This window comes from Aedes aegypti, chromosome 2, assembly GCF_002204515.2.
Source record: "Aedes aegypti strain LVP_AGWG chromosome 2, AaegL5.0 Primary Assembly, whole genome shotgun sequence".
Lineage (NCBI taxonomy): Eukaryota > Metazoa > Arthropoda > Insecta > Diptera > Culicidae > Aedes > Aedes aegypti.
In genome coordinates this window covers 428,012,572-428,036,015 of record NC_035108.1, presented here as the reverse complement: position 1 = coordinate 428,036,015, position 23,444 = coordinate 428,012,572, and the positions used below count along the sequence as shown (strand labels likewise).

The 23,444-nt window shown below is 35.6% G+C and overlaps 1 protein-coding gene across 1 annotated transcript in view; it reads left to right on the top strand.

Moving 5' to 3' along the window:
• LOC5573892 overlaps window positions 1-23,444 on the top strand; it is a 237,745-nt gene that overhangs the window by 5,711 nt on the left and 208,590 nt on the right. The window contains exon 2 of the mRNA XM_021847638.1: window positions 2,926-3,256. The gene's annotated coding sequence lies outside the window, so the exon portion shown is untranslated. The remainder of the gene's footprint in view (window positions 1-2,925; window positions 3,257-23,444) is intronic.

Here is a 23,444-nt window from a genome sequence, read left to right as displayed (position 1 = left end):
TTCTACCATACCAAAAACATGTGCAAAACTTAATCGAAATCGAAGACTATCGAGCACGATTTTTATTTTTTTCGACTCATTCTGGATGGAATTCGTCTGTTATAAAGAATTAAAAAAAAAAAATCCATGGCAAACCCGTATTAGTCAAGCTAAGTTTTGATTTTTGTTAGGTTATTTCAGTGAAAAAAATCGTATTGTTAAATTTGTACTTCCATTTCAACCAAAATGCTAATTTTATTAAAAATTTGATAAATCCCGGGATCCCGGGATTTCCCGGGACAAGCATAGATTTTTGTCCCGATTCCGAGCAAAATGGCCGGGAAATGGACACTCTAATCAGTCGTTGAACTCTTTGAAAAATACTAAGCATAATCCAGGAAAACAAAAAACTTTGGAGAAGTTTACACAACGTTCTTTGTAGCAAATGATAGTATAAAACTCATAGGCCTTTGCACTGTATCTCTACACCAATAAATTTGAAAGAATATATTGAGGAGTTTCTAAAACAATCCTTGAAGAAAGTAAATTACTCAGAGGAAAAGCGAAAAGCAAATCCTGGAAAATCTCTTCAAATATTCCTAACCACTTTCCGGGGGATTCTTGTTAAATGTCTAGGAAAATTCTGGAGTTATTGCAGGGAGAAATACTTATGAAATCTATTCGTAAGGATCTGAAGGGACTGTATCCTTATATGTATCTTGCTTCAATGATTGGCTAGGATTAAATTTTTGGTCAATAGGAACTTTACCAATCGAACCTTTCGAATTTCACCGCTGATATTTTAAAACATAGTCAACAAATTGAACCGAGACGCGTTACGGATTCCACCTCGCTACTATGTAAAAAGGAGGGTTGTATCCTAGGACGAGACCTGCCAGGTCAAAATGCAAAAATGAAACCAATTGCCTGTTAAAAAAGACGATTGGGCCACTTTTCCCCGAATGCCAGTTCCTCGAATATCCTGTTTCTCCGAATAGCCCACTTCCCCGAAAAGTTTTGGCACTCATAATTGTCGTAACTTTATACATTTCAGGGAAGTGAACGTACTGATCATCTGATATGCACCTATCTTTATTTGATTGGTGGTTTTTTACGAGTTTTACCGTTCTCAGCATTTTTGGCAACATGTGAATAGTCGAGAATGACCAAATGTCTCCTTCTTTTGATTGCTTATCGTTTTTTATAATTCACCATCCTGCCTCTGCAATCTAGTATAGCACTTATTTAAACTACTCCACTGTTCGGGGAAACAGGTCATTCGATAAACTAGCGTTCGGAGAACTGACATTTGGGGAAACGACATTCGGCTTCATTTGACAAAGGCCTACTTATACTTACGCATCGTTGAAGTGAATTGCAACAGGGCTGTTTATGGGTAGCCCAACCGTGTTGCTAGTTCATAAATCAGAGGTTTTTACAAAAAGTTTTAACATTTTGAGTGAAATTCACGAATGAGCTTTCTAGGTCACTTGCCCTCCCTCTCTGATTAAAATGCTTTCTACGCCTTAAATATCGCACGATCATGATTTTGTACATTACATTTCTTAATATGTGTAGGTATCTTGAAAAAAGTTATGTCTTTGAATATATTTTTCCTCTATTTTCTCGGACGAATAAATTCAGAAACACTTTTTTCTACCCATAATGTCCATATGCATAGTATGTCCTGAGAACATGTCTGAAAACAATCACTTATTTTAATCTAACATAAGACTTTGTTTCAGAACATGGGAGACATTCATGTTTTAAACTAACCCTATATTACACTAAACAATCTGAAGATTTAATGCAGGAATATTTAAGTTATAAAAGCAGAAATTTATATTCATTACTCCAGTTTCTATGAGTTTTATGAGTCGATGTTCCATTACCCGATATCGACTCATGGAACCATACTAAAAATCAAATTTCATGGCTACTATGATGGTCCCCTCAAACAGCTTTCCAAAGCATTGCTATTCCATGACTCGATATTTCCATGAGTCGATGGCTCCTTTAATATCGACTCATGAAGGGTTGACTGTACATTTATTTTCTTATAAATATTTCAAAAAAGTTTTTCTATAAATATCAACAGCACATATATTGCCAGTGATGGAAATTGGAGAACATTTCTGCTGAACTGGAACAAAAACAAATGCTCCCGAGCGTTAGAGCACTAATTTACTCGCATCTGTCGTGCTCCCGAGTAATCCGATGCTTAAGTGATTCGTGAACGTGGAGCTTTTCAGAGTCAATTGTGCTTTTGGGAAAAAAAGCTGCTTTCCCTCTGAGATTGATGGTTTTCAAGCAAACTGGTAAAAATAAAGTGAAGTGTTAAAGATCAATCAGTAGTTTTTTTCTTAAACGTACTCTAATAATCCTTTCAATGAATTTAAAAAAATAAGTGTAGTGATAATAAATCACACCTTGCTCGGTTATTCAAGAGTAAACGCTCCCGAGCTTGTTGCTACTTTTTGGAATGTTCTCCCAAGCAGACGGGTGCGAACATACTCATACTTAGCCTGTTCGCGAGTCTGTCATGTTTGTTATACGTTGGAATACACTCATGAGCTGCTTCGTTATGCTCTTAACTTTCCTCCACTGAATATTGCTACATGTCGCAAAACAAAAATCATTTTTACACTCCTTCTTTCCCTACTAATTTTAATACGCCTCTTTTCTCTTCGCGCAAAATTTGAACCTAATATCCCATATCTAAGTCTCTGTTTACTAGCATAAACGAATGCAAAAATGACAAATTTGGCAACGAAAGCTCTCAATCAATAGCTATGGAAGGGCTCTTAGAACACTAAGCTGATGAGCAGGCGCTGTCGAATAACGTAATTGATGTAACACCAGAACCCATTCCGCAACAAAGCACTCATTTGTCGAAATTCTCTCATCACCACTCGGTCGGGCACAGTAAAAATCTGCTTTCTCCAGCTGAAGCACCTCAGATGAACCAGAACGGAGATTTTGGTGCTCCGTTGGCAGATACACTATCTAAGATTTATGGTGATTAACTGGGCGGTGGATGTCGTGACGGATAAAGATTAGCGCGGCCGTATGGAGTTTTTGTGAAGGTACGCGCCCGCTCCCTGTTTGTGAAGAAGAGATAATTTACTAGCCTAGTGAAGTGACGAAGGTGGTGGCTGATGTTGGTGGCAGTGCGGTGGTGTGTGTACCAATCAAGTGAAAATTGAGGAAGAACGAGGCAACTTCGGAATTGGATTATCTCACATGTGATCTGCTCCGCCCTAATGCTATGCAGTCGGTAAGCAAACATAACCTACACGGTGTGTCTAAAAACGTTATTAACGAAAAAAAAATGCATATAAACCAACCACTGTAACTTGATTTCGTGAACGAAATTTCTTCGCAAAGAAGATGCTTAAAATCACATCTTTTGAATGTTGAATATGAAACTGATGATTATTACATCTGATTAGAAATGGTAAACGATGCAGTGAATCCGATGAAAAAATATATTGAAAATGGAGCTACATCTTGAAATCTTTATAACTTTAATTTCTATCGAAGAAGCATTTAAAAATTCACTTAGAGGATAGTATTACGTATCTTTCGAACGGTGGATGCATATTTTCATGACCATTTTTTTCGTTAAAAGCAAATTTAGACACACCGTGCCCACCTACCTGTGCCAACATGCCTTGCCATCTTTTATTGAGGAAAAGTGGTGTCCATTGACGACTGACTGGTGCTCTTGGGTGGGGTGTGGGTGGATGTCGGTGATATTCAATTACCGCCAAGTCACCCCACTTGAGAGGGTCGTGTTCCAAGCGGAAAGTGAAAGTGGTTCCCAATAATGATGATTGGCTTCTGGTGGAATCGCAGCGCAACAGTATTTATCGTCGTTAAGGAAATACACTGACACCTTCATTTACGTAATGGGTCGAGGATAAATCAAAGAAAATATAAATCAGATTAGCGTACCAAAGCTTTCAAAAAACGATGCAACCCATTTTTTAATTTGCTTTGATGTTTTAGGTTATCCACGAACTCCGTGAGAAACACTCATTCAGATCTACAAGCGTTAATGTTTTCTAGGAAATTTCTTATCAACATTTATTCCCACATATTATAAATTGCTCTTATTCGTCACCTCATGCTTAACAAGTGCGGTCAAGACAGCAGATCGGTCCAACATAATCCCACACTTTTATTCGCATTCCCGCACTTCTAATCGCTCTTATAATGTGCGCATTGTGCTATATGCTCAAGAAAATATATTCTATCAAGTTTGGAGTTCAACGACCTACGAAGTTATACATGAACTACTGCAGACGTAACCATTGATCTATCGAAAAATTACTTAAGTGATTGCTACCTATAAGCACTCATTCAATTACAGTAATTAGCTTTTTACTTTGTGTTACATAAATTAATTCGATAAAATCTCGTTAACGATGCTACGACAATTTGCTCAGTCCATGACTGTGTCCTTCCAATTTCGTTTTTGGCCCACGTTATCTAGATACTGTTACACCTGATCTCGCTCGTTGTGCTCCATGCCTTTTTGGACCAATCGGGTTTGACGCGAACATCAGCTTTGCAGGATTGTTGTCTGGTAGTCTTGCAACATGCCCTGCCCAATGCACCTTCTGGATACAGGGTTCACCGTAGAGCCTGGCGAGCTCGTGGTTCATTCTTTTCCACCACACACCGTTCTTCTATTCACCTCCAAAGATGGTCATAAATACCTATCTTTAAAATACTCCAAGTGATGTATTGAGAACTTCCCACAAACTTATTTGCTATTGGTGATAGACGACGGAAGATAATCAGGGATAACACTTTGTAGGCGGCATTCAGGATAGTGATCGAACGATTCACATTTCAGTTTGTCGTCCTTTTTGTAGATGGGGCATATGACTCCTCCGGTAGCTGTTCCGTTTCTCAGACTCTGCCAATTAGCCGGTACAGAAAGGCAGCCAACCACTCTGGGCTCATTTTGATAGCTCCAATAACATCATTACCAGCCGTCTTGTTGTTCTTGAGCTGGTTGATGGCATCCTTAACTTCCCTCAATGTGTTGGTTTCCTTAATCCGCTGTAATGACGTAGTCAATTCTGTCATTGTCATGACTCTCTGCACCATCCAGGTGTTCGTCGTAGTGCTGCTTCCACCTCTCAATCACATCGCGTCCATCAGTCCAGATGCTTCCATTATTATCCCGATACATTTTTTTGCATTATCATACTTTAAAATTCACCAAAACCGGTTTTCTATGAAATATCAGTGTTCAAACATTTGTGTAGAAACTATTGATTCAAAACTTACAGATACGCTAAATTTTGATAATAAAAATACGCCAAGGCAAAAAGTGATGAAATGATCTTGGTGTGTATTTTTTGCAATGGAGATGTCGAAAAGTTGCGCTTATCGCATACAACAACAAGCTGGTTTGAGCAGTAACCAATCGAGTGAAAACCGGAACCTAATTCTTTCGGTTATCATGCGATTAACTGAAGTTACACTGATGCTGTGTTCGACAAGCAAGGCTTTCACACTATTTTTGTACAAAAGAGAAGAGCGTAGCTACTGAAGGGTTTTTTCTTTGGTCAATGATCAGAGTCGTGAAATTTAAATCAGAAGGTTTTTCAGATATTATAATTTTTCATATATTATTATTTCATTTATACAATACTGACCCTATTTTGTCAGCTTGTTTTAAATATATCAAAAAAACATTAATGCTGATGATGATGTTTGATGTCATGCACGCATGGACGTAGCTAGAGAGGGCAATGGCAATGCCTTCTTTCCTCAGTACGATAGAACAGTTTTACTACGGGAATTAATCTTGTGCTTGAATTTGTTACTTGGGAGTCGGATGACACCTTTATAGCATTCGAATACCCGTAAGCTAGAGTAGGAGCTTTTCGCTCGCAGGGTCGGCTTTATACGAGAGGCTAAACAAGGCTCAATAAATGGCAAAACACTCTAAACTAGTTTTACACAGCTTTATTAGAATTACTCACTATATTTCTGTGGATTTGTGTGGGTACAGGTGGTTGGCCGGCCGGCTTCTATACGACTGCTATTGGTCAAGATGGCAAATGCGGTGCTTGAGGACGTGCTAATGGGCTTGTAAACCGATATCCATTAGGGTTCTATCCAGCGTGGAGGTACAAGGCCTGAATCTGGACTATAGGCTGAGGTTCCTGTCGGGAATAACCTCGTCCGACGTTGGAAGGGGATCCGATGTCCAATCTGGTAGACCCTCCCGCTTTACAGCCCTGATCTGGACCAGAGTAGGTTTCGGTCCACGGACCAGGCTTTTAGGTCAAGCGTTATTGGGTTTTATTTAATTTATTCTGTGTGCATGATCATATTTTATTCCTAGCTAATTATTTTAATCATGTTTAAAAAAATATTTTTCAATAACAAATAACACTCTAGAACGTTACAATTTTTACGGACTATTTTAATACGTCTGTTCTCGGCAAACTTAATAAAAATTTATGCTCCAACGGTAACAAATTCTTCAAAGATTGTCTCCAGTACTCTTATTTATACAATAATAACGTCATGATAGATTACAAAATTGCCCCCTTATAGGGTCTACCGAACAATCAGGCTTTTTAAAAACATCTTGCCATCTTGATCTTGTATCTGTCAAAGGATACAAACTCTAGTGGAATTCAATGGTATAGTACTACATTCGGTTTTTTCATCTACTTATCTTGCCAAAAATTGTTCGAAGGTTTTATCAACATCCCGTAATGCAGATAAGCACTGCCGAGTAATCTACAATCGGATTATATATGATCTCTAATATCAGCAAATCGTGCTTCGTTACTTAGCAACCTGACAATTATTGGTTAAAATTGAGAAACCTATTTGCACACAGCTGAGTTCATGAAAAAAGAACTAGGTGTGTAGTTCATTTACGAATTACTTCAAGAAATTCTCTCAATACTACTCAAAAAATTATTCTATGGAATCCTGATGGAACCTTTTTTCCAAAAATATTCAGGTAATAATTTTATAAATTGTTCCAGAAACATTATGGATACATTGAAGAGATTTTTCAAAGTATTCGTTTAAGATAAAATTTATTCCTATAGAGTATTTTATTTTTTTAGGGAATAACTTCAATAACTTTATCTCCTTATTACACTCATTCAAGTTTTTCTTCACTTATATCTAGAAATATTCCATTAAAATTGGCTCCCTATTGTATTATTGGAACTCCAGAAGCTCTCGAAGATCCCTTCAAAAATACACTTTGTTGAATGTTTCATAAAATGTTCTTAATGAAGTCTTTCGATAAAATCGAAATTCCTTCCAAAACTGTCTGAAGATTCCTTCAGACTGATCAATGTTACCTTTACCTAATTTCACTTCAGAAATTTCGGCAAAATTGCTAAGATTATTGATGGATTCTTACAGAAGAGGGATTCCACGGAGGCATGCAAGTCGATTCTGATCGACCATTTCAAAAATATCTGAAACTTTGCACAGTTTTTCAGTTCCATCTAAATCGTCATTTTCCGATATCAAATCTTCAAGTTGAGTCACGACTAACTTTTCAAAAGGGTGTATGTGAAAATGGTTCAAAAATATTCAAAAAGCTGCACAGCAAAAACGGTTCGTTCGATTGTTTGACAACTAAAGAAACAAAGTTAGACAACTAAATAAAGATTTCAAAAAAAATACACACAGTAAACAAAAATTTTTTTTTGCATTAAAAAACATCATTTTTGTCACAAAAACTCAAATATCTCAAAACCCTATCGGAATACCAACGTAATTTTTTGAGGGAAAACGGTCCATTATATTTGCTATCTACCATAAAAATTTGGTGATGGTAAGCCAATAAACAAAAAAGTTATGACATTTCAAATATTTCACAAATTTGACACTTAGTGAAAAAAATTTTTTTTTCATTGTTAATTTTTTTAGGACCGCAGTTTGTTGCTGAATTTTTTGTCAAGGGTACCACATGAGGTTAACAAGTTGTTTTCATGATATTTTATTTAATTATTCATAACTATTATAGCATCTATTAGAAAGTTAGACGCGATCCAGATGCTATAATAGTTGTGATCTAAAGTCTTGATAGTGTCATATTTTTTATTGTACGTAACTGAAGAAAAATTCTCTCAATAGTGTTGAAACCTTTTGATAAAAGAAACCTATAAGAAATCTAATATTGAAAACAAAAGCTACAAAAAAAGTTTTCCATACAGGTATACGACTAGTTTACCTGCAAAAAGTTTACCTCGTAGAGAACAAGGCGGGTCTATACCCAGGTGATCTAGTATACGTAAAGCAGGTCGGTTTTCTCGGCGCTGGTTTTCTCCACAAAGTTAAAACCTGATTACACCTGGGTATAGACCCGCCTTGGTAGAGAATAGACTTTGTTAATCATATTTGGGAGAAAGCGAGTAACTTCAACAACATCAAAAACATGATAGGTACATACCATGAACATACTCACGAAAAAGCTAAAAATATACTACCACTATGGTTATAAAAGATTTAATTGTAAAATTTTTCTTCAGTCAAGCAAACGACACCAAACTAGTCAGTAAAAACTTAAAAGTGATTTTGTTTATTAAAATCTAACGAGCAACATGAGTAGTCGCTTTCTCAACTGTTACAGGCCGTTTGCAGAAAAAAAGTGTTCGAAAGAGCTACGAAATCTCACCGAAAGCACCATAGATAAACTGAAAGCGGCTGGTTATGCTCCAATGTCTACATTGAAAACAAATTTACGCATTTGTACGTCCTGCCGTTTAAACGTTGACAAACGGGCAATCTGTACATCATCGGTGGATCAGGTTGCAGGAAGTTCGAAAACAACAACAACTGAGGAATTACTAGATGCACCGACAACAACTGAGGAGTTACCAGAAGTACCAAGTGCAGATAGTCTTGACACGGTACCATCAGCGACATCTGTTTCAACAAATAAATCAGAAGATGAGTGCATCCAGAAGGTCAACATCGAACGCTTCAACGAAGGGATAGCTGGAATAAAAGTGAATCCGATTAAATGGACGAAGATGGGTTACGTCAATTATCCCGAGAAAAAAATACCGTGAAATCAACGAAGCTGTACGAAGAAACCTCTTCAAATTAGGACCTGAGGATGTGGAAAATACAGACTACGATGAGGTAATTATGAATATGAAGAAAAGGTTCTCGAATCTAGCCACGACAAGGAAAGAAAAATTATTGATTTTGTCGATGCTGCCAAGCTCGTGGTCTATTCAAGACGCCATTGATGAGTTCAAAACCAATAGAAATACAGCAAAAGAGGCAAAACAATTCAAAAATAACTGTCTTGCAACCAAAAATGCTAGGTCGAGTACTTCATTAACAGATGAGACAAAAGAAAAAATAATTCAATATTTTGAAGATGATGAAGTAAGTAGAGCTATGCCTGGCCAAAAAGATTATGTATCTGTAAAAAAAAGATGGAAAGCGTCAAGCAATCCAAAAACGATTAATGATGACTACTTTGAAAGAAGCGTATACACGCTTCAAGGAAATTAACGAAAATATTAAGGTAGGTTTTTCCTCATTTGCAAGCCTTCGTCCAAGGCAATGCAAGCTTCTATCCAATTCAGGAACACATAATGTTTGTGTGTGCACAACACACGAAAATATTAACCTAATCTTACATAGTTTGAAAAGAATCAATTTATCAAAGGATATTAAAATGTTAACTGGTAGTCTTTTGTGTGAAAATACAACATCAAATTGCTATCTACGATCTTGTTCGGATTGTCCAGATTCTTCATCATTGGAAAATACTTTGTTCGCTGAGTTTGAAGAAAATTATATTGATCAGTTATCATTTGAGCAATGGGTGACCACGGATAGGTGTGACCTAGAAACTATTGTAAAACCTGTAGATGAGTTTGTGTCATTTTTTTGCTTGAAATTAGAAAGTTTAATTCCTCACGACTTTATTAAAACAGAGCAATCCCGCTTTTTAAAAAATACGAAAAATACATTACAAGATGGTGAATTTTTAGTCATTTGTGATTTTTCTGAAAACTATAGCTTTGTATTGCAAGATGAAGTACAGTCCCATCACTGGAACATACAAGAAGCTACAATTCATCCATTCGTTATTTATTTCAATGGAAGTACGCAAATTGAACATTTTAGTTTTATTGTAATTTCCGAAGATTTAAGACACGACTCAGTATCTGTAAATTTGTTCATTGCCAAAATGATTAACTTTTTACGCGTTGATAAGGACAAATTAATCAGAAAGATATATTTCATGTCTGATGGAGCAGCATCGCAGTACAAAAACCGTAAAAATTTTTCGAGCCTATGTCAATTTAAATCAAAGTATGGAATTGATGCAGAATGGCATTTCTTTGCTACGTCACATGGCAAAGGTCCTTGTGATGCTATTGGAGGAACCATAATGCGCATGGCTACAAGAGCAAGTTTAGCCAAAGAACGTGAGCATCCAATTAAAACTGCAAAAGAACTATTTGATTGGGCGAATCGCAGAAAAGAAGAAGATTTAACAAAATTATCATTTTGTTTTACTACTACTGAAGAGTACGAATTAACGGCATCAGAGCTCAGCGAGCAATATAATAACGCGAAAACGATCCAAGGAACCCCAAAATTTCACTGTTTCATTCCATTGTCAGAAAATAAAATTAAAGCAAAACTATACTCGAACTGTACTGATAATGATGCAAAAGTGTTCGATATTGTAAAAAAATTGAATAACAATAAATAAATAAATAAGTATTAATAAAATGTTTTCATGATCTCATAACGCATACCCAAATCCAAAACTTTTAAAGTTTATATATAACATTAAGAAACTCATCGATCATACTCTAAAAAAAATATCCTTAAAAAAAATTATTTTCGTGTAATCTGTTAATTCATTTTAATTTATACATATATACATATACATATAATATTTATACATATACATAATATTTATACATATAATATACATAATACTAATGAATACATGAAAACGACTTGTTTAATTCACGCAAGGCCCTTAACAATAAAATCAGCAACAAACTGCAGTTCCCGTAATAATTTACACCGAAAAAAAATTTTTTTTTCTACTAAATGTGAAAATTGTGACATGTTTGAAATGTCATAACTTTTTTGTTTATTGGTTTACCATCACCAAATTTTTATGGTAGATAGCAAATATAATGGACCGTTTTCCCTCAAAAAATTACGTTGGTATTCCGATAGGGTTTTGAGATATTTGAGTTTTTGTGTCAAAAATTATGTTTTTTAATGCGAAAAAAATTTTTTTTTACTGTGTGTATTTTTTTTTGAATCTTTATTTAGTTGTCTAACTTTGTTTCTTTAGTTGTCTAACAATCGAACGAACCGTTTTTGCTGTGCAGCTTTTTGAATATTTTTGAACCATTTTCACATACACCCTTTTGAAAAGTTAGTCGTGACTCAACTTGAAGACTTGATATCGGAAAATGACGATTTAGATGGAACTGGAAAACTGTGCAAAGTTTCAGCTCAATAGAAAAAAATGAATTAAAAAATTTACAAAATTTTGGTGCTGTTGCTTGGAATCACTCAGAAATCATCAAGAATTCTAGAAGTAATTTCATTACGATGATTTTTATGCATTTAAACATCCCATAGGCATAGGAATAATGTCAGATATTTAAGTCGTGAATTCACCGAACATCTTTCGTGAATTCATTAATTGTCAGCCCCATGCTGCTTTAAGGGTTGACAAAATCGGGAAAGAGCTAAAATCGGGGAAAAAATCGACTGATTTCAAGTTTTATTTTGACTTATGGACTTAACTTTACAATTTTGTTGATAGATGTATTGTTTTTTTACTTCCATTTTCTATGTACCGTAATCCAAGGTAACATTGATCAGTTTTTGGATAATAAATAAAAATTTCCAATTTCAAAATTTCGGTCTTTAGATGATTGTATAGACGAGGCCAACGTCATAATTGATTTAATGCACCTAATATTGCCAGTATATACGTGCATACTCTGATCATTTGCATCATTTGGATTGTATTATTCTGTTGATGAGAAAAGATGAGAAGGTTTTGCGCCCGTTTGAGAGAGAGAGAGCTAAAATGATAGCTCTACTCAAACGGGCTTTTCCCTTCTCCTAAATAAATAAATTAAAATAAATATCAATTTTAGACTGACAAAATCGGGCAAAAATGGTTGCATAAATCGAGGGTAGATAAAATCGGGTCATTACTGTACTGCCTCGAATCGCAAGTCAGTGCCATCTGCATTTTCGTCAAAATTGAGTTGAGTTCAGTTTTCAACATCTCTTCCAATACTCTTTCAGTTGGACTAATGAAATAACATTATTTGTTCGGAAAAATTAGGAAAAAAAATGCAAGTCAAATTGTCCCATAATAAAAAGTAACCGCATATTAGTCCCATTACAGACTTTCGCACCATGGAACACAAAAATGTAACTTGTTTTGATGATCTTTATATTTTTCTTGGAAAGATATCGTAGTGAAAAGCAAGTTGTAAAAGTTTCATAAGGATTGGAACATGTTCTGGAAATTTTTGGATATTAGTATGGAAAACGAGTATGAAAACTTCACAGCCCATTTTCTCAATGCCTACTTTTTACAGATGGGACTGACTTGCGATTCACGGCAGTGTACCTCTAAGAATACAAACAAATAAGGAAACTTAAGAAATTTTTTAAAAATATTACTTTTTTTTGTTTTACTACAATTGCAGGTAAAATTTTTGATGAAATTCTTTTAAAATGTCTGGAATAATTCTATAAAAATCTTTAAAAAACTTCTGGATTTATTTCAATATATTTTTTTAGAAAATTTTTGATAGAAATCTTCAGTTGAAATGTTCTATGAATTTATACTTAAAGGAATTCCAAGTAGAGCTTCGACGCAATTACTGATGCCGTTTTGAAGGAATAAAAAAAATCTTAATGGAATTTTCAAATGATTTTTTGTAAGGAACTTCGGTGTCGTTAGAGAAATTCTTAAATAATTCAACGGTAAACTAGGATTCAGGTTGATTCCGGCTGTCTTACTGGCCAAAGAAAAATTGCCGATCAAAGGAAACAACACTGCACATAGTGTTCTATGAATCGAATCTTCAGAATTTTCCCATTACTCACGACGCGTTTTGGAGCTTTCTTTGATTAGTGTGAAAAAGTAGGGTGGATGTTCTACATAATTGTATGGTTCATGCATAAAGGGCGCAGAGGCAGTGTATAAAAGATCGTTTCGGCAGGAAATGCGAGTATGAAATCGTGAATGCCGCTCTTCTCCCCCTGATAAACAAAAAACATGGCTACGCCCATGTCTCTCGCCCCCTAAAAGTCTATGTAGGTTGTAAACACGGTTCAAAAGCAAATATTAACTTGTCAAGATTAGAAAAACAGAAAAAAATATGATCCGATTTTGCCAGGTTCCCCATTTTGTTAGCCTAAAATTCATCAAAGGGCTAACAAAATTGGGTCCCTACTGTATTATTCAAAATTCTGGGGAGGGTGTCTGGACGATTATGGAGTAAGTCCGGCCCCCTGCCCCTGTTCCTATGACAAGTATGCTTGTATATCTGAACGCCTTCACTTTTTAAACCAAAACTTCGTCGATCATAATAGCATGTTGAGCCAAAGTCCTGTACTCATCAAAGGTCTTGGATAATCTTAATCAGTTGGTGGACTCACAACTTGATAGTCTCTGGATGTATTCCCTATTCATAGAAGTCAGAATGGTAACTGTGTACGCACGTAGATTTGAAGCCCTCATTCAGCTGAGTACTTGGATGACATTAGATAGGTGATGAACTCATGCAATAATAGATTAGAGATGTTTGATCCATTCATATCATGCGTATCAATTGCAGTTATAGAGCTGCCGTTGATCGCTGGTTACCTTATGAATCAGAATAAATACCTGTAGTCAAAAGAGTTTATTTGTTTAAGAAGACGTATCTTTGATTTTGAATAAGCTTCAATATTCAAATACGCTGTTATTGATTCCGTTACACCTCGTCAATTATTTTTGAAGTACCGTAATTTTGGGTGAAATTGATCATTCTTCACGGTTTTTCGGGTCTGCTCTCTAAAATGTTATCAATACCATACAACTAAATGCAGAAAACAAGTACGACGGTGAACCTCATTGACTCATGTACCTAAATTTTCTAACAAATGTTGTGTTAGTACTAAAAATCATCACTTAAATAAAAAATCGGGGGATCTCATTTCAGGGTGAAACAGATCACTTGTCGATGTGAAAATTGTAAGTTTTGAAATCAACTCTACATACATAATTTTGATCTCCTGAATCCTAATATGCTTGCCAAATTATTAATAAGACAATATATTTTGGAATATGCAATAATTGAGGCCCAAGTAAAATTGGAGCAAATGCCAAAACTGAAAACAGCAGTTTTCTCGTAATTAGTAAAAAAAAATCAAAATAAAAATAAAATAAAAGCACACAGTAGTTTTATTTGCGAAATTCAAAAGCTATGTGTTTCTACATTTTTTCAGTTTGTCGATAAATTACGAGAAAACTGCTTTTTCAATTCTGACATGTGTGTGGCAATTTCTAAAGTATTTTCCTAACATTCAACAGAAATTCAATTATTTCAACAAAATTAGCAAATTTATGCGAAATTGATTACGGTACAATAAAAACTCCATTTACGTTATTTATTCTTACGTAATTATATGTATTCACAGTAAACAGTGAAGTGGAGCAAGAGTTCGAATGGGGAAGAGTTTCTTTTTAAGATTTCTAGCTCAATTCAAAACAAATGTTAAAAATATCATGATGGCACAAATGGTATTCGAGTAAGGGACTTTCACTCCAAATATTATAGATATCGATTGAGATTTGGAAAAGTTATGACTACCTTTTTGTTGTTTTATACGTAAATAATGGTAATTCTGGTTGAACTAAAACAAAATCAAAATAAAATCTTAATCCATTGCTTATGTAAGGGCGTTTTTTAGGCCTATCATTTGAGATGTATTAGTTTTTGCATAAATGCTTGTAATCCAATTTTGGCCCATAGTGGGCCAAAAGTTCGAATCAGCGGGTCAAAAGTTTGGCACATATTATCTCGCGGGAAAACTTGCAAGTTTCTTAAAATACACCCTATCAATTTCAGTTTTAGCGAAATATGTCAGATTGTGTGAAAAAGTCATAAATGTTCACGTTTTTACTTAGTTTTGAAAAACATGGTAGATATATTATAATTATTCCTGTATTGGGTAGCTATTTGATGAAAATTTAGTGTGTATCAGTCAGCAAACGTAAGTGTACGTCTGGTTTAAAGTTTTTTTTTTATCGTTATTAACGAGATTTTTAGCCCTGAGCTAGTTCAGGGCCAAATCAACGGCTTTACTTACCTACCGAAGGAAGTCGTCACTATAACCTTTTCGTCATAAGTGACTATCTCGGGGATGGGATTCGATCCCAGGTTCTCGGTGTGAGAGGCATAAGTTCTATCCATACACACTGATATAAAGTATGTCTGTCATAAAATTATCGATATTATGTGTTTCAACTAGCGAACATTTGCCTCACACTAGATTCGAACTTTTGTCCCACCGGTAAAATGTTCATTTAAGACAATCAATTTTAAAACTCTCATCCATCTATCAATCTATCTATATAAATCAAAAAGGGTGTGGTGTTTGTATGTCACAAAATAACTTGAGAACGGTTGAATGGATTAATGAGTTTTTCACTGTTGCACACAACAAGGGATGCGACGTGATCGTGCGAGGAAAAATCTAATCTTTACCCCACCTTACTTTAACGTGTATGGAGTGTGTTCCTTTGAGGCTAAACGGCATTCGTTTAGCACATGCTTATGAATGTTTTGTAAATATAAGCTTCGTAAATGGAGTTTTCAGTGTACTCCAAAATAAATTGACGATGCGTACCGGAATCAAGGGCAGCGTATTTGAGCCTGGCCGCGCTTTTACCGTGCGTAATAAATATTCCAAAGGGGATTTTACGGTTTCTCCAGCAATGTGGATACTTGTGCAACTCACTTGCGACTGTATCTCGGTGCTGATGTTTTTATACTTCCTGGGTTGCACTACGTTGGGAAAAGTTCGCAACGCCGTCAACCATGATGTGAAAAGCACACACTCGCCGAAAAAAATTCTTCCAAACGAGGAAAGTATTTAAGAAGTGCCATAAAATATTTACGCTTCCTCGAGTGTTCGCTGTTTGTAATTCGTTTTTCAGGAAAATTCTCATTGTACAGTTTGAAGGACTGAGCGCTTCTTTGGAGTTGCTTCCGGTTCGCTACGCTTTTCGGGGGGACGTATGTGTGCGCATCAGACCTTTCCAATTGGAATGCTTCCGGGAAGTAGGGAAGTTTTGGACCAAAGTTGTGTCAGCTTCAAAGCAAGGTTTTCGACGAAAAGGTATATTGATTTTCGATCGAAGGACTGGGTCTTGTTTCACCACCCAATGGTCAATATTGCAAGATTGGGAGACAAAAGTATTTCAACTACGTCAATGATGTTTTGGTACAAATCAACAGTTTTATATAATAGTGCATTTAAAAACTTTCCCTTAGATCACGACAGTGGAAGTGCCAGAAAGAATAAGAAGAAGAAGAAAAGTTACGAAAGCTCAAAACATCAATCCACTTATTACCAAATTCAACCTTTGTTACAGTTAGAATTGATGATCCTTTGTCAATGGCTATATCATTACTCGCTATATAAACCCATTCAAAAGCCAGCTGAGAAATATATCTCTCCATTTCCATTCCGAACCAATCAATTATTCAAAGCTTCCCAATCTTCACCAGCTAGATCAACAACTGCCCAGCCGGCTAATGGTGATTGATATGCCAGGCAGACAACTTATTTCGGTCCGAGTTTTTACGAATCATGCCGGATTTTGAACGGAGGACTTGTCTTGTCTAAAAAAATATGCCTAAACTTCCTCGGAACGGAACATTTTACCCAAATTGGCATCCAAAGCCGTGAACCAAGACCGGAGATTGTTGGCCAATTTCAATAATACACTGCGCAAACAATCCGACGAACAAGAAGACCGCGGCTAATTAATTTCCCGCTAATGAATGCAAAATACCGAACGGTTAGAAACCATGACAGCAATTGGATGGTTTGGTTGGAGATGGGAGTAAGAATAAGTGCCTTTAAAATTCTTGGCCAAAACTTTCGTTTATTAGTTGAGCTTGAACGAGTTTCGTCACGTTCAACCAGACATGTTCTATCCGAGGGGAATTGCTTTGGGTTTCTACTCCGCCTTCTCAACACTGTGGTTTCGTGGTTGTGGGTATCACGTGTCGACATAATTTCTGAGAGCTTGCCAGACAACTGTTTTTGGAAAGCTTCTCGCGATGATGAAGTGGGAAGTTTATGGAACGCTTCATTGGCATTGCTAAAATTACCTGGAAAATTTTCATTCAATGTTTCTCAATCAAGTTGTCTTACAACGCTGATTGATAGATTTTTAATTGAATACGGCCAACTCGGTATTTGTTACATATTTTGATCATGTTCTTAGAATTTTAAACAACAACACAGAACCGTAGAGTAAGGAGGGGCAAAAGTTTCTTTTTAGGATATGTAGCTCAATTCAAAACTTATGTTAACAATTTCATGGTGGTTCGGATACTATACGAGTAAAGACTTCCAATTTTCTGGCTATTTTTTTAAGTTGCTAGACTAGACCTTAAGTGCACGACACTGAAGACGGGCTTGAAGTTGAAGTTGAAAAACGCATAAATGGTAGAGTACTAAATTCAGGTTTCATTTTCTTCAAGGTATTCTATTGAACAGCTTCGAGATTTATTATAATTAAAGCTTTTCAGTTTTTCAGAATCTATATTAGACAGTTTCACAAAAATCAAAATTTCTGGGATTCAACCAGTCACCTCCAAGTCCTAGTTGCAGTACTAAAACAAACTACCAGACAAATTTTCATCAATTTGGAGAAGATTAGGAGGTACCTCAAGTCGAAATTGTGTTTTTTGGCTATTTTTTACATTCAAAAAATTCTACCGAGAATTTGGAAAAATGAAACTCAAAATAAATACCACTGGTTGAACGTATTATTAGTACTTTACAACTTCTGAGAACACTGTATGCCGATTAGAGATGGTTTTGACCTCATAAAATTGATTTCTGTTCATTAAAATACCTGTAAAACATACATTTCTCTACAGTTTTTGTTCTACAAGATTCTAAACCTCGTGCCTAATCGTAAAAGTTCAATCGTAGTATCATTCCTTTGACATTTCTGAACATTATTGTAGTACATCATTTTTGTCTTCGAATTACAGATAAATTGTAAAAAATCGTCGGAAATACGACATTCCTCATTCCCCTGCATTTAGAGCTGCTGCCAAATGGCGCTTTGTTTTTTCAATGATGGATGATGATTGAAGAAAACATCTAGCAAATGTCATCAACGCAGTCGTGTTTCAAACAACATTCTCATTTGATGCCAAGCAATTTCATATGTGATATAGCCCCGAAGTCAAGCTTCTCGACTACCGATCTTGAGGATGAGAGTTTGATTCTTTTTTTCGAGTGAAACCAATGTTTATTATATGCAGCATAGAAAAAGGACTAAAGGCGCAAATCACTACTTAAGCATTTCTCTTCATTCACTTAGGAGTGGGAGATTTTTGTGAGTTCTATTGATTAAGACTCAGCCACAAGATACACTTTTGAACAATAAATCGTGATGAAATTTGTTGGCCTCAAGTCATTTGGTCCATTGGAAAAAAAGAACACTCTAAATGAACTCGCGTAATCAAACTCTGATCCTCAAGATCAGTAGTCGAGAAGCTTGACCTCGGGTCTATATCACATATGTAAATGCTTGGCATCAAATGCGAATGTTGTTTAAAACACGACTGCGTTGATGACATTTGCTAGATGTTTTCTTCAATCATCATCCATCATTGAAAAAGCAAAGCTACTACCGTTTTGATTCATATTACGGACACTTAAGGACTCAGGGAAATATAACCCAGCATAGAGCATACAAAATAAATCATTCTGTATGATTCCTTAGCGCTATCGAGCGTCGGAAGCCCTTTACTTTCAAACGGTGGGTGAAGAATACGCTTCCGCAACTTCAATAATTTAAAATAAATGAAAATGTGTGGCCTTCTCATGATTCTTATTCCGGACGCTTCCTCATTTTTTCCCCATATTCCGGACACTTTGAATCGAATTCCGGACAGCTCATGATAATCATTAATGGAACAGTTAAATCATCAATCGAAATCGTTAAACCACCAAAGAGACATCTAAGGTAGTTGGGCATTATAAATTTTTAAAGATATTTATGGAAAAAGTTTACTAAAACGAGCCTTGAAATTGAGAACTTTTGAACAGCAAAAATTGAAACATTTCGCGTGAAATGTTTCCCATACAAAGTAGAGTGTCCGGAATTTGAAGCTGTCCGTAATATGAATCAAAACGGTATGTTCAATTTTGTAACATGTCAGCAATTGCGCCATTTAGCAGCAGCTCTAAATGCAGGGGAATGAGGAATGTCGTATTTCCGACGATTTTTTACAATTTATCTGTAATTCGGATACAAAAATGATGTACTACAATAATGTTCAGAAATGTCAAAGGAATGATACTATGATTGAACTTTTATGATTAGGCATGAGGTTTAGAATCTCGTAGAACAAAAACTGTAGAGAAATGTATGTTTTACAGGTACTTAAATTAACAGAAATCAATTTTATGAGGTCAAAACCATCTCTAATCGGCATACAGTGTTCTCAAAAGTTGTAAAGTACTAATAATACGTTCAACTAGTGGTATTCATTCTGATTTTCATTTTTCCAAATTCTTGTTAGAATTTTTTGAATGTAAAAAATAGCCAAAAAACACAATTTCGACTTGAGGCACCTCCTAATCTTCTCCAAATTGGATGAAAATTTGTCTGGTAGTTTGTTTTAGTACTGCAACTAGGACTTGGGGGTGACTGGTTGAATCCCAGAAATTTTGTTTTTTTGTGAAACTGTCTAATCTATATATTATCTTTAAATCAAGCCCCCACTAGTTTTGCTCTACTGGTGGAGTAAGAGCTTGTTAACAATCCATTTTAAAACTGTTATTTTATAAGTGTATAGACGTTTTGACACAACTTTATTTAACAAACTGTAGCCAATATGCTGAAAGTCCACTGTGTCGTATCAATTTCTTTTTAAGTGTTATAGTTTTTCAAGATATATCCACTAAGTTCACATTTTCACCCTATCTTACTCTAATGAAGTATTCAATGGCGTTCCATCAGTTACACGCGATCTAAAATCCCTCTTTGCCTTAACTATGGCAATCAGCAGTTTTGGCCTGCTTTTGTTCGGTTTCGGTGGAAAATACACTTTGAATTTTCCAGGAACACAACCAGATTGTGCGAGCAGATTTTTCGTTCCAACGCGTCTTAGTCGCCACCTCCTTTGATGTGTCCACGTAGCTTTGAGATGCTTGTTGCTTCGCTTGGGCGACTCCATCAACGTTGATACTAGCAACGGAATGTGCTGGATTTGTAATTCATTCTGATCGAACTTGGAACGGAATGTGCGAGTGTATCATCCTCATGATCACTGAGAATACCGTTGCAGTTGAAAATAGTACATCAGAGGGCTTATTTTCTATACACAACGCCACTAAATTAATGCATTCGCATTTATTTCGAATATTTTATGCATTCAAGACCATGGCGTCGTTTCGACCGCAAAAAAATACTATAGTCAACTCTTCATAACTCGATATTGAAGGGACCATCGAGCTAGGGAAGTATCGATTTACAGAACATAAAATCAGTGCACTGTGGTTCCATTTGTTCTACGAAGCAGTCATAAATCATTTTACTCAATATCCGATGATAAATACCATCAGAAATTACCAAATTAATTATTTTTGATTGTTAAAACTCCACCGAGATTGATGCCGTAATTGATATCACTTCAAAAATTCTAATTAGGATGCGGTGATCATATTGCAAAAGCTCTGTTATATGAATTATTATGTGTGCAAAAAACTGACTTGCAATTATCTCTCTTTCCGTGTCCAAGATTAACAATAGTATGTAATATTTTATTGATAAGTACCATTAAATATATAGATTGAAAGCAATATATTAGGATTATTAATGTCGAGCTTGAGAAGATTCGTCTCACAGAGCTGCTTGACATGCTCAGAAGCCTACTTTTTGGTATGTGGATGTTAAAAGCTAATGAACACTTTGCTAAGTGCCGAAGATGTACATGCCAAATAAATACTTGAAATACTTATTAATTGATGATGCAAATTTCACATCAAATTTCTACCAAAACCAAATAACGAACATGCCATTTATTGTAATGAACCTTGAGTTTCAAATATTTACAACTGAGAATTACTAACGAATTATGTGGTAATATTTTGTTGCTTCTTAATATTTTTTATTTCTACAATTTTATTTTTTAGCACTGTATATATAGATGCTGGGATGTCGTTGAATATCTTGTTTTGATGCTCAAAATAAATACAAGAAAAATTCATGTCATACCTCGCTCCTTTTTGGGAAGTCATGTCATACATATTAGAATGGCTGTTGTACCAATACAAATTTAATAGGATTTTATTGTCCCAGCGCCTTCACTAAAACTACTTGTTAAATCAATATACAATGTTGCATGTGCATTCATATCGAATTGAAGTATGAGTAGTGAAAATTTCATTATTTTGTAGCTACAAATATACTAGTATGTATTCAATTCTATGAACATTTTTACCATTGCCATTATTGGTATAAACTCACATTTTTGAAGGCACGCTGCTAACTTATTTGCAAATATTTGCAGCTAGAACCTTCACAGGTTCATTTTACTACTCAAACATGATCATTTGGTGGCAGAAGTTTGATTAAATGTGATTAAGAACATATTTAAAAACGTACTTCAAATAAAGTGATGTAGTTATGAAGTGAGTATATTTCTATCCTCATTACTCACATCAATACTGACTCCTAGATGTAAAATAACACTCTAAAACGTATCGGAAGTGATAGATATACATCTATACTGATGTTCTGTAATCTTAACTGATTGAAAAATCATTTGACTCTGATTTGCAAAGACAACAAACAATGCGCTGAAATCGCTTAATTCTAAACGTATTTTTCACATATGAAAAATACACTCAATCATTCATAGCCTTACTATGCATATCATTCAGGAACGTCTATAATGTTTCTGTTTTTACATTCTTGAAATCATAATTGATCCATGAAAAGGTAGAGGAATGACAACCAAGACATTTTGTTTTTTGCTTTATGACCTATGGGCGGTACCACTGTGCAGTGCAACTGCGATCCAAGGGACCATCGAGTTAGTTACATGGTAAACCAACTTTTACTATAGTTATCAAACTCGATATCTAGATATGAAGTATGGAGTAAGAAAGAGTTGACTGTATATTATGTTTAAATCTTACAGCAAACCAGGATCGAACCGAGAAACTTGCGATCGTCAAGCACGAACACTTACCGCACAGCGATCGATACGGTTGAATACAAAGAGAACAAAACGCACATCAAAAGCGTTCATGATAACTCATAGTTGGAATAGCAAATTAAAATAGTAATCAATTTATTGTTACGTAGGGGAAATACCCCAGTACTGGACACTTAAGCAGATAAATCCATAATTCCAACATTATTGTTTTCGATCTAGTTAACCTATTTATGATATATCTTGTCATTGTGTCATTGTGGCGCCGCCCATAAAACTCGTTGTCATTTATCAGTCACACAAAGGGGCCAAAGAGGCTTATGAACAAAAAGTTGACGGACAGAAAAGACACAAGATCGAAAGACAAGAGGCTGAAAGTACAAAAGTTCGATAGTACAGAAGGTCGAAAATTGTTTGTTTGGTGAGAATTGTTTCCTGCTTTGAAAACGAACAGCTCAATATTAGTGTCAATTTATATTAGAGTGTTACTGCCTCTCTGTAGTAGCCATGTCGTCACTTGAGTGAGAACGACACGTTGATAGCCTTCCCACATCTTTACTCTTCCACAATACAGTTATTGTGGAAGCGATGTAGGTACGATAGGCAAACAGTTTCAACACTAAATAAATCGCACTCGCTCTTCTCGCATGAGATGGATGGATATGGGTTATGAAAGGGGTCCGCATGGTCTGTAGGGATTTGAATTCTAAACTTGTTACCAACTCAGTTATTGGGTTACCAAGTGGCTCGGTAGCTTAGTTGGTAAAGCGCTCGCCTAGCATACAAGAGTCCTGGGTTCAAATCCCAGCCGAGCACGTGGATTTTTTTTCATAATTTCACCCATAATTTGTCCATCTTTACCACGCGTAATGAGTTAGTTAATTTGTTAAGCTTAAGCTTTTGTTTCTTCTTTTATTCCTTTCGACCTTTTGTCTCTCGATCTTCTGTCCTTACAAAATGTTGTCATAG